At 50.9% G+C, this 13,602-nt stretch overlaps 3 non-coding genes across 3 annotated transcripts; 1 reads left to right on the top strand and 2 right to left on the bottom strand.

Annotated features, from left to right (window-relative positions):
• Positions 1-268: 268 nt before the first annotated feature.
• Positions 269-361, bottom strand: TRNAI-UAU (transfer RNA isoleucine (anticodon UAU)). The gene is given in 2 exon segments: positions 269-304; positions 324-361. It is a non-coding gene; the product is annotated as a tRNA-Ile (tRNA).
• A 4,005-nt stretch (positions 362-4,366) lies between these two features.
• Positions 4,367-4,439, top strand: TRNAF-GAA (transfer RNA phenylalanine (anticodon GAA)). The gene has a single exon. It is a non-coding gene; the product is annotated as a tRNA-Phe (tRNA).
• Positions 4,440-11,019: 6,580 nt separating this feature from the next.
• TRNAA-CGC (transfer RNA alanine (anticodon CGC)) lies at positions 11,020-11,092 on the bottom strand. The gene has a single exon. It is a non-coding gene; the product is annotated as a tRNA-Ala (tRNA).
• Between the last annotated feature and the right edge of the window lie 2,510 nt (positions 11,093-13,602).

Here is a 13,602-nt window from a genome sequence, read left to right as displayed (position 1 = left end):
TAAACTGCAGAAAGGAAGGTCTAGGTTGGACATTAGGAAAAAGTTCCCAACTGTCAGGGTGGTCAAACAGTGTAATAAATTACCAAGGGAGGTTGTGGAATCTCTATCTCTGGAGATATTTAAGAACAGGTTACAGAAGCGTCTATTAGGGATGGTCTAGACAGTATTTGGTCCTGCCATGAGCGCAGCGGCCTGGACTCGCTGGCCTCTCGAGGTCCCTTCCAGTCAAAGTATTTGATGATTCAGAGCCAACCAGGTGAAAAAGCAACGCTCCAGGTGAGGTTTGAACTCACAACCTCAGCATGTCTAGGGCAGTACTGCTCTATAAGTACTGTGCGCTAACCCATTGCGCCACTGGAGCTGTGTTTTTGAAAGGACCAATGTGCCTTAGGGGTGAGGTCATATTTCAGCAGCAGGACCTGTTTGGACAGGTCACAGCCCCTCACCTCCATCGCATCCATGTTGCCAAATGCCGCTATGGCCTTGGGACCCAGTGGGGGAGTCACAGAGCAGAATCTGTCTGGGGGGCCAGTGTGGGGCAGATCACAAACCCTCTCCCAGGCTGTGACATGGCATCAGGATCCTTCCCCCTCTTTACACTGGGGCAGCAGCTTGGGGCCCATCCCCACTTACCCCCGCTCAGCCCCCTTGGCTGCCTCTCCTCCAACTCCAGCTTGTGCTTCTGCTATTCCACACAGCTGCTGTGGGTAAGGCACTAAAAGGGCTCCTCCGCTGAGAGGAATAAGGGGATTTAGAAAGGAGTTGGGTCCTTTCCAAAAGGACCCCCGTGTAGCCGTGCTGAGCCACGTGCTTTGGAAAGCAGCGCTGTCAAAGTACCGCAGCTGGAAGCGTCCTAATGCTAATGAAGTGCTGAATATTCAACTCAGCACTTCATCAGTAATCTTCAAAATGGCCATTTGCATGGGCATTTCAAAGTTGTGGCCAAGTGTGGCTAAAGCCCAAGTGGATGGGAGAGCTGTTCCCCACTCACGTGAAACCAGCCTCCCTGAGTGAGGGCAGCTCTGTGAGTGGGAGAAGCCAGGTCAGTAGGGGGAAGCTGTGGTGTTCACCTGGGGAGAGAAAGTTTAATAAAACCCCATTTGTAAAACCCCTGAGGGCTGGGACAGAAAAGGGAACTTGGGGAAGAAGGGTTTGTTCAAAGGGGCCGGAAGATCAGTGGCACAAGCAAGAGTGAAATGTGGGGGTAGGTCAGCGTCACAAACAGCTTATGTTATTTCTTATGATCCAGGCACACGGACAGTCCAGACAGAATGCACAGCACTGGGGCAAGTGAGGTGGGAGGAGGGTAGATTGGTGGAGTCTGATCTGCACACGGCAGACGGGACAGGAAGTGAAAGGGGGTTTTTCGTTCCTCTCATCCTCAATGTCCTCTCGGCGGCAAATCCAGCTTCCCTCGGGCATAATGTCTGTGCTGGGGAACGGGAAGGGGTTGTTGTGGGCAGTCCAGCAGAGTGGGTCGGCCCCCACAAAAGCTCATCACTTGATAAATTAGGTTGGTTGTCTTTAAAGTGCTCCAGGATTGCTCTTTGGCTGATGACACAGACTAATACAGGTACCTGCATGTCAGGACCCACCACCAAAACAAAGGGGGGGCACCAAGGCTTAACTGGGTAAAGCACCTGCTTTGTAAACAGGAAGTCGTGGGTTCAACTCCCAGTGGTGCCTTATTAGACATCTTGGACAAGGTTTTCCTATATCTGTCTGGGGAACCACAGAGCCTTCCCTTGGCAATCGCAGTCATTGGCGGAGAAGGCAAAGGCGGATGGGAGAGGAGCATTGGGAAGAATTGAGTCACAGACAAGAGTTCAGTCAAAGGCAGGTGTAAGAGGTGTTGGGAAGGTGGCTCCTCTGGATGCAAGAACAGAGGCTGATCCTCCCAGCCCTGTGGTTCTCTGGGGCTGGCTGCAGGTGGGGCAGGGCAGGAGAGGGAGAGTTACTCTCCTCTCACATCCCTCTGTTTGTCACTGACAAAACGCAAACAAGTTAGGAGAAAAGTCCCAGAGAGGCTCTGTGGCTCCCCTGGCCATGGACCTCCCATGTAAGTGGAGATTAGGAAAGCAGCACCCAGTGGTGCCTGGACAAATCTTTCTGGCTGCCTCTCACCTGCTTTGCAGCACCTCTGGGCTGTGCTGGTGCATGCAGAGAGCTGCAGGAGGCGGCTGCCACCACTCTGGAGGAAGAAGTAACAGACACTGACAGGTGGACAGCTGAGGTGGCTGCAGAGTGGGTGTGGGCAGCATGGGAGGAACCCCAAAGCCCTTTGTCACTTTCCCACCTTGCGGTTGTGCCCTGGGATTGCTGTTTAGTCTCAGCCTGTGGCCAGAACGATGCCATGCGAGAGGGAGGGAGCCACACACCTGTCTGTGGTACTTGTGGTACCCGAGTGGGAGAAAGGGAAAGATGCTCAGTCCTGCCCCACGCCACTCACACAGGGGATGGGAACTATGGTGGGAGTGGCAATAGCCTCAAGGGGCTCAGAAAGAGCTGCAGGTGGTAACTTGACCCTGTGACTGTCTAACATGAATCAGGGTAAACAGGGCTTCCAGGCTGGTCCAGGGTTGGTCTGAGACTGCCCAGAACCCAGCAAGGGTTTCCTACAAATTTCCTACACCTCATTAGCATAAGGTCACATGATTTGGAGTCCAGAAGATGCTCTCCCAGACTCCTGAACATCATGTAGAAGCTGGGCCCCTGAAAATTTTTGAGAAGAAGGGGCCTCTGGAAGGGGCCGCTGGGCCACGCTTCTACATGGCATTTTGGAGTCCGGAAGAATGGTCTTCTGGACTCCAAATCATGTGATGTAATACTATTGACGCACAGGGAATTTGTATCCGTACCTCATAGCCTCTTTCTCTCCATGTATTAGCATGCCACTTCCGAAGGAAGTGACCTGTGTAGAAACTGCCTATGAGTCACCCTTTCTAGTAACTCAGGAACATTTGGGGGAAAAAAGCCCCAACTTTAACCCAAACTGAAATGTTTCAAGGATTCCCAATTTTTCTACCATACTTCAGAACAAGCAATTGCTGTTAAAATTAACAGATATTACAAACGTAGAGGTATTTGTCGAGTGAACCCTATGCTTGCAATAGATTTATTTCAAAATATGAAAGAAGCATCTTTTAAAAAAAAAACACTTTGATATTTGCAAAGGGTCCTCATTCCAGCCAAGGTCACATTGACATGAAGGATTGTTGTGCATGATGATTTACTGTTAAATACTCTAAGAAGTCCTACAAGGCTCTGGTTCCCACTGAAAAACAGAAAACAGAATGTATTTTAAACCAAGAGGTGGTAAAACCCCAAAAGCAGCTCAGTTATGGACACAACATTTTAAGGATTGTTAAGTGTAGTGATTTACTTTATAATCCTATAAGAAGGTCAGACAGGGCTCTAATTTCCAATGAAACAGGAAATAAATGGACTTTAAGCCAAAATGAAAAAAACAGACCAAAGAAAAAAGCCCAGTTGTGCAGGCATCTTAGCTACTCCCACGCCCCACTCCCCTTCCCTTCATAAAAGGAGAACAACGGGGGTGGGTGGGTTAATCAACCTGATAATTACAGACTTTTTTTGAACAAAGAGTTAAAATGGTATAAAAACTTCAGGGTTGTGGAGCCAGTTCTCTTTTCAAGAGAAACTCTCTTGAGCTGAGGTGCTGTTGGATCTCAAGACCAGGTCTGTGGCTTGTTTTTAAATCGTCTTTTAACTCTCTCTGAACTCCCCTTATATAGTGACACAATAGGGTCATAGAAACATAGAATCTTCTCTTTTTTAAGTCACCCCATCTCAGCCTAGCACTGTGTATGCCCAGAACAGAATCCCATGGTTGAAGAAAACATAGCTCTCTGCAAAAACCACACATTCATCTCCAATGGTCCTGGACCTTTTCCTTCAACAAGGAATACGGCTGAGAGCACCCGAGGACCTCTAGATGCTTCCTCATTCGGGGTCACTTCTTCAAAGGCTCTTCCTTGGGTTGTTTTGTCTTTGTAACTCTTGGCCTTTACAAATGAGTGGCCCTGCCTACTTCTTGCCCCTCACCAAAAGCTTGGGCACCATCCGGTCACACAATGATCCTGGGGCCAAGTGGCTAGGGTGTGGAAAGAGACTCTTGTGGCAAAAGAGTCAAATCCCATCTCCTTCCTTGCCATCAGTATCCTGCCGTCCCCTGCGGTCACTGGGTGAACCCAGGAAGTGAGGCAGAAATGGGGCAAAAGAGGAACTCAAGCTGAAGGAAGCTGCCAACATTGCTCCTGCCTCTCAAGGACACTTGCAATCACAGCAATAGCTGAGAAAAACATCTCCAATTTGAGGTGATGGCCTGAAAACCTCATCAACAGCTGCTGAAGTAGCTCAGTTGGGAGAGCGTTAGACTGAAGATTTAAAGGTCCTTGGTTCAATCCCAAGCTTCAGCAGAGCTTTTTCAAACTTTAGCCAGAGAGCAATTAGTGACTGCGTGGGGCCTTGCTGCTGGCAAATGCTCCTGGAAAGGATATTGTTGGCACTATTGGGACACCAAGGCGCTAGCGTGCTCTTCCTTTCTTCTCTTGCTCTTCCTCAGGAAGGGGAGGAGAAAAGACCCCATTGTGCCCATTATGATCCAGGCAACTTCACAGATCGTGCTGAGTGTTCCCAAAAGTCCACTGCTCAACCCGATGAGTGAGTGAAAGGCAGCTCTTAGGCCCTCTCACCACCACTTTCTGCAGGTTGGCCCATTCAGGTGTCACAGCAAATGCCACACTGGTGGATGGCATTGCAGGGGAGGGTCAGAGGAACACAGCCGAGATTCTGTGGTGCACTGATAATCACAAAACTTTCCAAGCTGAAATCAGCAAAAAACACAGTATGTCATTTGTGTCCTGGCCTGTTTTCCTGCTTCTATGGCTGGCCTGGAGCCGGGCATTCCCTGCCCCTATGAGTGCCAGCAATCAGACAGCCTGCGGTACCTTTCAATGAGACATGGGAACACTTTTGTAATTAGTGAAACAGAAAACATCCACCAACAGTAGTTGTCCCCTTTGCTGCACTTAGGTGCCTGTATGCTGTTGATTTCTTCTCTTTGAGGCGATAAGAAGCAGCCGGCTCAGAAGTTGCTGAGCTCGCCCATCTTCCTTGAGATGTGAGATTGCCTCTCCCCACTTGAGACACCCTTTGAGGTGGTGGGCCGAGAAGCCTTTAAGGCCTCTCTTTTCTTGGTTTCGAGCTTTAAGCTGCTGGATGAGGAAAGAGTGGCCAGGCAAGTGGGTGGCTGAAAAAGGGAAGGAGGTCTGACAAACGGGAAATGGTGGAGTGACAACAAAGTCCACAACCCCTTGCATATTTTTCCAGCCAACTAAGTGCAGCACCAGATTTGTGCTTGGTCCACAGGGAGGGATTTGAAGCAGTAGGGAACATAGGCCATTTTCTGGGAGGTTCCCCTAAAGGTAAAATACTGTTGATGGAGCTCCAGAGGGCCTCACTCATCCACTAGGGGTAAAAAGCCCCAACTCAGGTGTACCTGTGGAGAAGAAAGGCCCTGGAGAGACAGAGATTTAGAGCAAAACCCACAGATTTGAAATCAGATTGCAGAATGCAGAGCTCTGAATACTGACATTACGCCATGGGACCTGCAGATAAACACTTTCTGGGCACCTTTGACTCTTTGGAGGTTGGCACCCTGCATACCTTGGCTATGGATACTGGCATACATGCATTCCTTCTGAGAAAGGTAGAGTTTCTGTGGTGGGGTTCAGGGGTCCCCATGCACTGCACCCTGGCTGTAGGCAGGAGTGACTCTCACTCAGCAGGTTGAATAGGAAATTTATTAGGCGACAGAGGCCCAGTTTCTCACAGAAGAGTCAGTACAACAATCAGAGAAAGTCATTCCATCTCGTCCTGGGGAGAGGAGCCCAAGGGGTGCCCCTCTGAGGTGTAGCTTTCCCCTTGCCCGGCTGGCTGGCTTCAAGCTCCCTCTCCCCTCCAGCTTCTAACTGCCCCTTCTGATTCAAAGCCAGATCAGCTCCTCCCTCCTCTTTGTTCAGGGCAGAGGTGTTACCTGCCAGCCTAGGTTATAGCCCCAGGGTCATCCTTAGCTGCTGGGAGCTGCTCTGCTTGTCTCACACACATCCAGCCTGAGTCTCACACATGCACTCCTCCCACTCCATCACACTTGCCTCCACAGCATAACCAAACTTTCACCATTTGCCGCTGGTAAAGAGTACAGGTTCGTGGTGGAGCATTTGACTGCAGCTGAAAAAGTCCCAGGTGCTCCTTCACAGATGGTTGTCTTAAGGGAAATACATCTTCATCTCCAGTCCATTTGGGGTTTTCCCTGGATGTTTGAAATAGATTTAAACACTTATTATTTTCCTCTGCCAATGTACCAGCACTGAGCAAACCTATCCTTCAGCGGAGATCAGTTCCCAGCCTGCAAAGCTCAGGGTTCTGTTCCATTGAACACACGAGGGTACTGTACATCAGAGATATGCAGGGCCCTGCTCACAGTGGCCTGTGCTGGGCAGGAAAACCAGGCTCAAAGCCAGGGGGCTCAGGAATCTAACACACAAAGACCACTTGGTTCAGACTGAGCTCACAGCACTTTGTCTTCATCACGCTCGTCCAGCAGCATCAGGGCCCACCCCAGGCACAGGAAGAAGCCTGTGTCTCTGACCAAGAAACATTCAAATGGGAGGGGCAGAGCTGCTGGAAGCCCCAGAAAAGAACCCAGCCCAGGACCAGGCAAAGCCCTCCCACAGTGGGGGCTGCAGAAAGGACCAACACATCTCAGAAAAGTCACTGACAGTTCCCAGCTGCAGAGCCCCATGCATTGGCCCAAAGCCCCCAAAGTGAGACATGAGTGAGCCACGCTAACACCAACCCCACAGCCAGGGGTTAGAAACTTGTTCCATGGCTCCTTCCCCACTCTAGCAAGAGAAATGCAGAAGTGGGGCCCAGCAAAAGTACCTCCAAGACCTTATCTACCAGGTTTTGGTATAAACTTCCCTCCAAAAATTCTAAAAACCTTAAATTTTGGGGATAAAATTCACTGCCACCAGCCAAGTAATAATAAGGAAACTAGGGAGAGACGACGTGGGAAATCTCAGCCCCAAAAGTAAGAACCAGGACACAAACATTAACCAATACCAGGTTAATAAAAAGAAAAAGAAAGAACTTTTGTTATTACAACAATATTTGTGCTGCAAGCCTCATGGCGAGATGGAAGAGTCACAAAGTAAAACACATGGGGAGTCTCCACCATGGGCCTAGAACTTAGTTACAAGGAGAGTAAAAGAACATTTCTAAAAAGTGCACAGACATCAGACCCCACTTCCCAAACCATAGAGCAATGAAGCCGAACGGATCTATCTAAACTTTACCCGACTCACAGAAGATTGGAGGGTCTGTTCTTGGAGGGAGATATTCTGTGTCTCTCTCCCTCATGGCTGGAAAGAAGAAGAAGGAAAAAGACAGAGAAGAGAAGAGGGAGGAGCCAAAATTCAATTCTTACCTCCATTCCTATAGGCCAACCCCACCTGGCTCAGGAGGTTAATCCTTTTACTCCCAGGCTGCTGGCTAACCCTCATGATCGTGACAACTTGCCTTGAGAATGAAAGGATGAGAGGTCCCTGGAGTGACTTCTGCCCCAAAAGGCTCATTTATGAGTTAACCCTGGGACTCCCAGAGAGGCCAGAGTCTGGAGGATGAGGGGTTTCTTACCTGGAACAGCAGCCTGACATGTTTCCTGCTGCTCAGATTGGCCATGAAAAAGATCGAAGATCAAGAACTGAACACTCAGAGCCACAAAACACATTCAGAGACCGGAACAAATTACAATCCTCAGAATGAATGAAACCAAAAGGTAACTGTGCCAGGGTATCCGCCCACCATTGCTCTGGCTGTACCTGCAGGAAAAGGCAGGGAGGAGAGATTCATTGCTAGCAGGAGCAGATGGAGCTATAAGTCAGAGATGGAAGCTGGTAACACAGAGGCTCCTGGGGAAGGGCAGTCACTTTGCGGAACACCAGCTGGGAAACACGGGCCTGTGTGAACGCTGGCAAAAAAAGACATGTCAATGACACGACCGGAGCTGAACTGAGATCTTTGGGAGCTGGGTGGAAGAAGTGTCTGGGAAATCCCAAAGCAGTAGTGCTGTGACATGGAGCCTTCCATCAGGAGCAGGTGCTTCCACCCTGGTGTGTGAGGGTTGCGACCTGGCACTAAGGGATGTGACCTTGAGACAGATTAAAGATCTCAGGATGTGGAAGTTGGTGTTAAGCAGAAGTGCGTTGCATCTAATGGTGGGCAGTATGGAGTCCCCAGAGATGTAGCACAGGGAAACTGGGACATTGCAGAAAAGGAAGTCGAGAGTAACCTCTCTGCTTTGTGGCAAACACCAGACACCAACCTCTGGACATAGCTTAGAAGGCCAGACCGCTTTCCATTGCACCACACACCTCTGGCACACAGAGACTAGGGACACCCAACATATGAGCTCCCCTCTCTCACTCTCCTGGCTAAGAACCATCCATGTCCCTCTCCCTTTATGTAATGGGACAGAGTTGTGCCCTTCACTCCACAGTGACACACCTCTGGGCCCCAGAATTCAAGGAAACAATTCCAGAACTATGAGAAAGATCCCTGCAGGGCAGAACATTTTGAAGAGAGACACAGACGGACAGTCAGACAGACAGAGAGACAGACAGATTATTTGGGTTCTTTTTTATGTGCCTGTTTTGCTCCACAGCCTTCAGGTGTGTTCACCCAAGGGGCTGCCGGGGTCAGGACATGAGCCCTGCAGAGCAAGGGTGGGTGTGGCAGTGACATCACAAGGGCCTTTTGCAGAGCAGTCACTGATTGGTTAAAGGAGGTGGGGAGGTGGTGACCTCACAGACAGTACAGAACAATGGCCAGGTGGGACAGGCTGCAGGACAGGGGCCTTCTCAGAGTCCCCCCAGGGCTTTGCTGCAGGGAGTCTTTTTCTTGAGAGCTCTGCCCTGGAGGCTGGGGAGAGAATTCAGGGTGAGGAAGATGAGCGTGAGGAGAAGCCTCTTTGACGTGTTCTCCTTCCCCACCACTAACTGCGCTGGATGGCAGACGTCCCTGTGGGGAAGGTCGAGTCTGATCCGGCTGGTGCTGGGCAAATTGAAGGCAGGAAAACAACAGCTTAAGGTTCTGCAATCCCCAATGGAACCGCACAGTAAATGAATCAGGATTCTCCTTCCAGCTCCCTTGGCCCAGAGCTGGAAAGCGCAACAGTCTGGGAGCCACTAATGCCTTTTTCTCTGGCGCAGGGCTACCAGGCCATCTGCCACAGAAAAGTCTCTTGTAATGTGCAGTGCAGCTGTACATGAAAAAGAGACCTGTTCTACCGACTGCACTGGCTCCGCACTGAGGTCAATTTTGTCAGCCTTAATTTGTTGTGTCGATATTGCGGGAGGTGTAGGAAGTGTTTGGGAGAGCTGCAGCACCAGTGAGCGGCAAGATCAAGATTTCCAAATACAGCGTCTACACACAGGAAGCCTATTTCAGATGCAGCCATTGGACAAGCTACGGCTGATTTCAAAATGGGCTCCAGTCCCTGTCTTAGCAGCCCCTGTTCCCCAGAGCTGCTCTTACTCGTACAATGAGGTTTACACCTTTCAAAATAAGCCAACCCCAATTTATTTCTGAATTATTTCAAAGCAGCGGTTGCCTTGTGTAGACGCTGGGATAGTTATTTTGAAATAGCTTTGCTGTGTAGAACCCCCTTATGAACCCAGGGCTGTGACAGGCACAGCAGCAGCTGCTCAGAAGACACCCAGCACCGCAAGTCAGGTTGTCACTCACCAGCACCCCAGTGACAGGGGATTTGGAATGGTAAATGAGTGAGGGGATACAGGGCAGAGCCTCCCCCACACCCAGTAAAGCATCTCCATCCTGCCAGCTCCTCTCAGCAGGACTCTGGCCTGCTCCCTACAAGCCACTCAACGCCTTTCCTTGATCTTTGGCCCTTGCTGTCTCTAGCAGTTAAGCAAAGGGGAACAGACCAGCACCCTGAAGCTGTCTCCGAGGTAGCAAAGGGCTCAGTGTTAACCAAACAAGCCAGCCAACCCACAGAGGACCAGGGTTCTCCGAGGTGCTTTCAGAAAGGAGCAACTGGCAGTTGCAAGGACAGTATTACCCCTGCAGTGAGATCGCTGTCCCTCCCCCACAGCTCAGCATCCCACCTGCGCATTCCCAAACCCCCTCCCCCCACCATCCTGAGCCCCAACCTGGCTCCTCTCCCCCCACCGCCCCAGACTGTGTCTCCCATTCCCCACTGCCCTGAGGCCTGGCTAGGAATTCCCTCAGACCCTGCTGCCCCTCACCCGCTGTCCTAGGCCCCTGCCGGGTGTTGCCTCAGACCCTGCCTATCCCCTACCCCCACTGCCCTGAGAACAACACTAACAAGGCCCATGTTCCCTGCCAGAGGGGTCACACCATCACCACCCGCTGCAACGTGCTTCCAACGGAGGGACCCCAGCCTGCTGCCTGCTCCTGAGCTCAGCTGCTCCCAGCTCACCCAGAGCACAGGGCCTTGGAGCAACAGCTGCCCTGGCTGCTCTCCTACCACAGACACAGAGCCCACAGGAGCAGACCCCACAGCTGTCACCCCAACTCCAGAACCTCTGTGTATGCAGCACTCAGCCTGCCCACCAAATGACACACCTGCAACTCGTTCCTACCTGCTGCAGGGGTATCTCCCTATGAGGTAAATGGCTCACCTGCCCATCACCACTTTCTCTCAGCAGAGGCAGTCCATGGCCACGGCCTCCTCTTTCAAATCCAGCCTCCACATCAAACTTGTGTCTGTTCCCACCAGGTGGGAGAGGAGATGCTCAAAGTGCTCTCTTGAGCCCTTGCACACAGCTCAGCACAGAGAGCTACAGATCCCCCCTGTACATCGAGAGCTTTCTGGGGGGTAACAGAGAAGGAGGAGGAAGGAGGCACTGCTCTCACACTGCCTTGGAAGAAAAGTGAGGGAAAGGAAGGAGTCATTGGAGAATGTGGGTATCGATCCCACTACCTCTTGCATGCGAAGCAAGCGCTCTACCATTTGAGCCAATTCCCCTGGCTGCAGGCACAGTTTGTGCCCCAGCCCCCTCACTGTTGAGTCCCTATGTCCCTGCAGCTCCCTGGCTCCTTTCCTAAGACGACACTAGTAAGACCCGTTCCTACCAGCTGGCTGGCTGAGCTGTTCAGACAGTGCTGCTAATAATGCCAAAATGACAGTTTCCAGCTCTAGGTGAGCCCTTGGGGCATCTTGACTTAGTGGCCTGGCTGCTCTGGATAGGGAGGCTCCTGTGGCTTTGTAGTGCCTGGTGTCCTCTGCACATGTTCTGGGGGCTGTGTCCCCTCCCTGGACTCAGCTTGATTAAGCTCCGTGGGCAGGTGAGGTACATGTAACGGGTGGCTCTGTGAACTGCAGAGGTCTGTAGTGTGCGGTGCTTTGGCAGATGCTTCATTTCTGAGAGCAGCTGCAGTGGAGAGTTAGTGCTCTGTGGGAGGAGGGGTTTCCTCTGGGGCATATTTTTAACCTTTTACTGAATAGCCAAGTCTGTCATTTATTTCTCAAGCCATTTTCAGAGTGTCCCATCTGGGTGTGTTTAACAGCTGGAGCTGTTAGAATGGGTGATTAAACAGAGGTCCTGAAATGGGGCGTTAATATTCTTTTTAGAATGACATCATATGAAATAATCATCAGACTCATTGCTCCTTGTCAGTTATCAGCTGCTTAAATCTGATTGTCTTCCCTACCTATGAGCTGTTCCAAATACGTATTTACAACAAAGATATTTATTTGTACCCATGAGGCAAATCTACACGACACCAGCATTGCTGTCACCCATGAAAAATTCATTCCGCCCAAAAGGAAATTCCTCCAGCCCGAGGATGGGCAATGTCTGAGGGAACACGGATGTGGCCTTGGTTCTCTGGTGGCTGAGAAAGGAAGGGATGAGGGCTGCAGAGGTTGAGGCTCATTGGCTGCTGCCCTCCCACAATGGCTAGACCACTGGATGGAAGCAGTACAGAAACTGTTATTCTAGATAGTTCTGCAGAAACCTTTTCTCCGTCCCCTGGAATTGAATGGGAGGAGGAAGGTGAGGAATCTTCCATGTTACACCACTGAAGGGGACAATGCTACTCCTTTTGCCTGACACCTCTCAGATATTCATGTGATTTTTCTGGCCAAGGTTGGGAAACTTATTTATTCAGCCTAGTGCACTCCCCTGTGGGAACAAGAGCCCCCAGAATGCAGGTGGGCGCCTCCACTTTGGTCTTCATTTCAACTCCTCTCTTGTGGAACCTATGTACTAAGAAGTGAGTCCAAAAGGCCTTCTGAGCCACGCTCAGACAGGAGGAGGTGGTGGTAAGAGTCTTGTTTCAGCCAGCTGGCAGTTTACTCTGCTGCTCTACAAGCCTGCAACAAATTTTTTGCAATTGGGGTCGGTAATTGGGTGGCTCTCACCATTTGACTGTCAACATTTTCTCCCTTTCTTATTTCTGAAGAAAGCTTTCGAATTTAGATTGTGCGGTATTGGCACAGTCTGCCCTTTTGGGTAAGAAGCTGAGAGGGAAGGCTGCTTCCAGTTGTAAGGAAACTCACACAAAGGTAGTCAGTAGCAGACTCTTAATAGCACCATTCCTGGGTGCGCTTGAATCACCGTCTTTCCAGTTAACAGCCACAGGACCACCACATGGCTGCAAAGCCACTCGCCAGCAGAATACTCGCCCTCTGCCAGCGTCAGTGCAGGATACTCACCAGACTGCATGCTGGGTAAAGCCTTCACAGCTGAGTGGAGTGGCATAGCACAGGTGTGCTGTGCCCAGAACCCAGTGGTCAAGGGATGAAAATAGTTCTCTGCCAGCTGTAGAGACTTTGAAGACAGCAGCCTGCCCCACTTCTGCTGCAAGTCTGCGTCAAAAACTTTGTGACTGGGGTCTGCAATTTGATTGTTTTGGCAATTTTACCCTCCACCTCGTCTTTCTTCTTCTTAATAAACACAAAAGGATTGGCCCAGTGGGCTCTTTTGGGAAAGACCTTCTGGGTACCTTGACCTGGGGCTGTGGCAGGTCCTTTGGAACTGGAAGAACCTGGGTGGATTTGGTGAGATTGGTTTACGTCTGGGTGAGGAGGATACGGGCTGTGGCACAAGGGAAGCTGGGTGTGCAAGAAAACTGCTTGTGTGACTTCTTGCTGGCCAGGCTGGCAACAGATGTGCTCTTTGTGACTGATTTGGTGCCATGTGGGGAGAACACCCAGTGCTGGGATGGAAGTAGCCCTGTGTAGCAAAGGGGTGTTGCACCCCCATCCCCAGCAGAAGGGGACGCCTGCTGGAGGCCTCAGTGGGTGAGCCCAGAACACCTGCGCCCAGCCCCACAGAGACTGACACAGGAGACAGGACATGCTGATGACAGGACCCAGGGCTCACTAAAAGAGTGGCCTCTACGCCAAGCAGAGGAGTCTGGCTGAGGTCCTGGAATCAGGAGACAAAGACCATACACCCAGGTGGCTGATTGGCCAGAAGGGCCCACCTGCTGCTTTGACATGACCCCAGAGGTGGAGATGACCCTCCTGCT

This window comes from Carettochelys insculpta, chromosome 33 (assembly GCF_033958435.1).
Source record: "Carettochelys insculpta isolate YL-2023 chromosome 33, ASM3395843v1, whole genome shotgun sequence".
Taxonomy (NCBI): domain Eukaryota; kingdom Metazoa; phylum Chordata; order Testudines; family Carettochelyidae; genus Carettochelys; species Carettochelys insculpta.
This window is presented reverse-complemented; position numbering and strand designations above follow the sequence as displayed.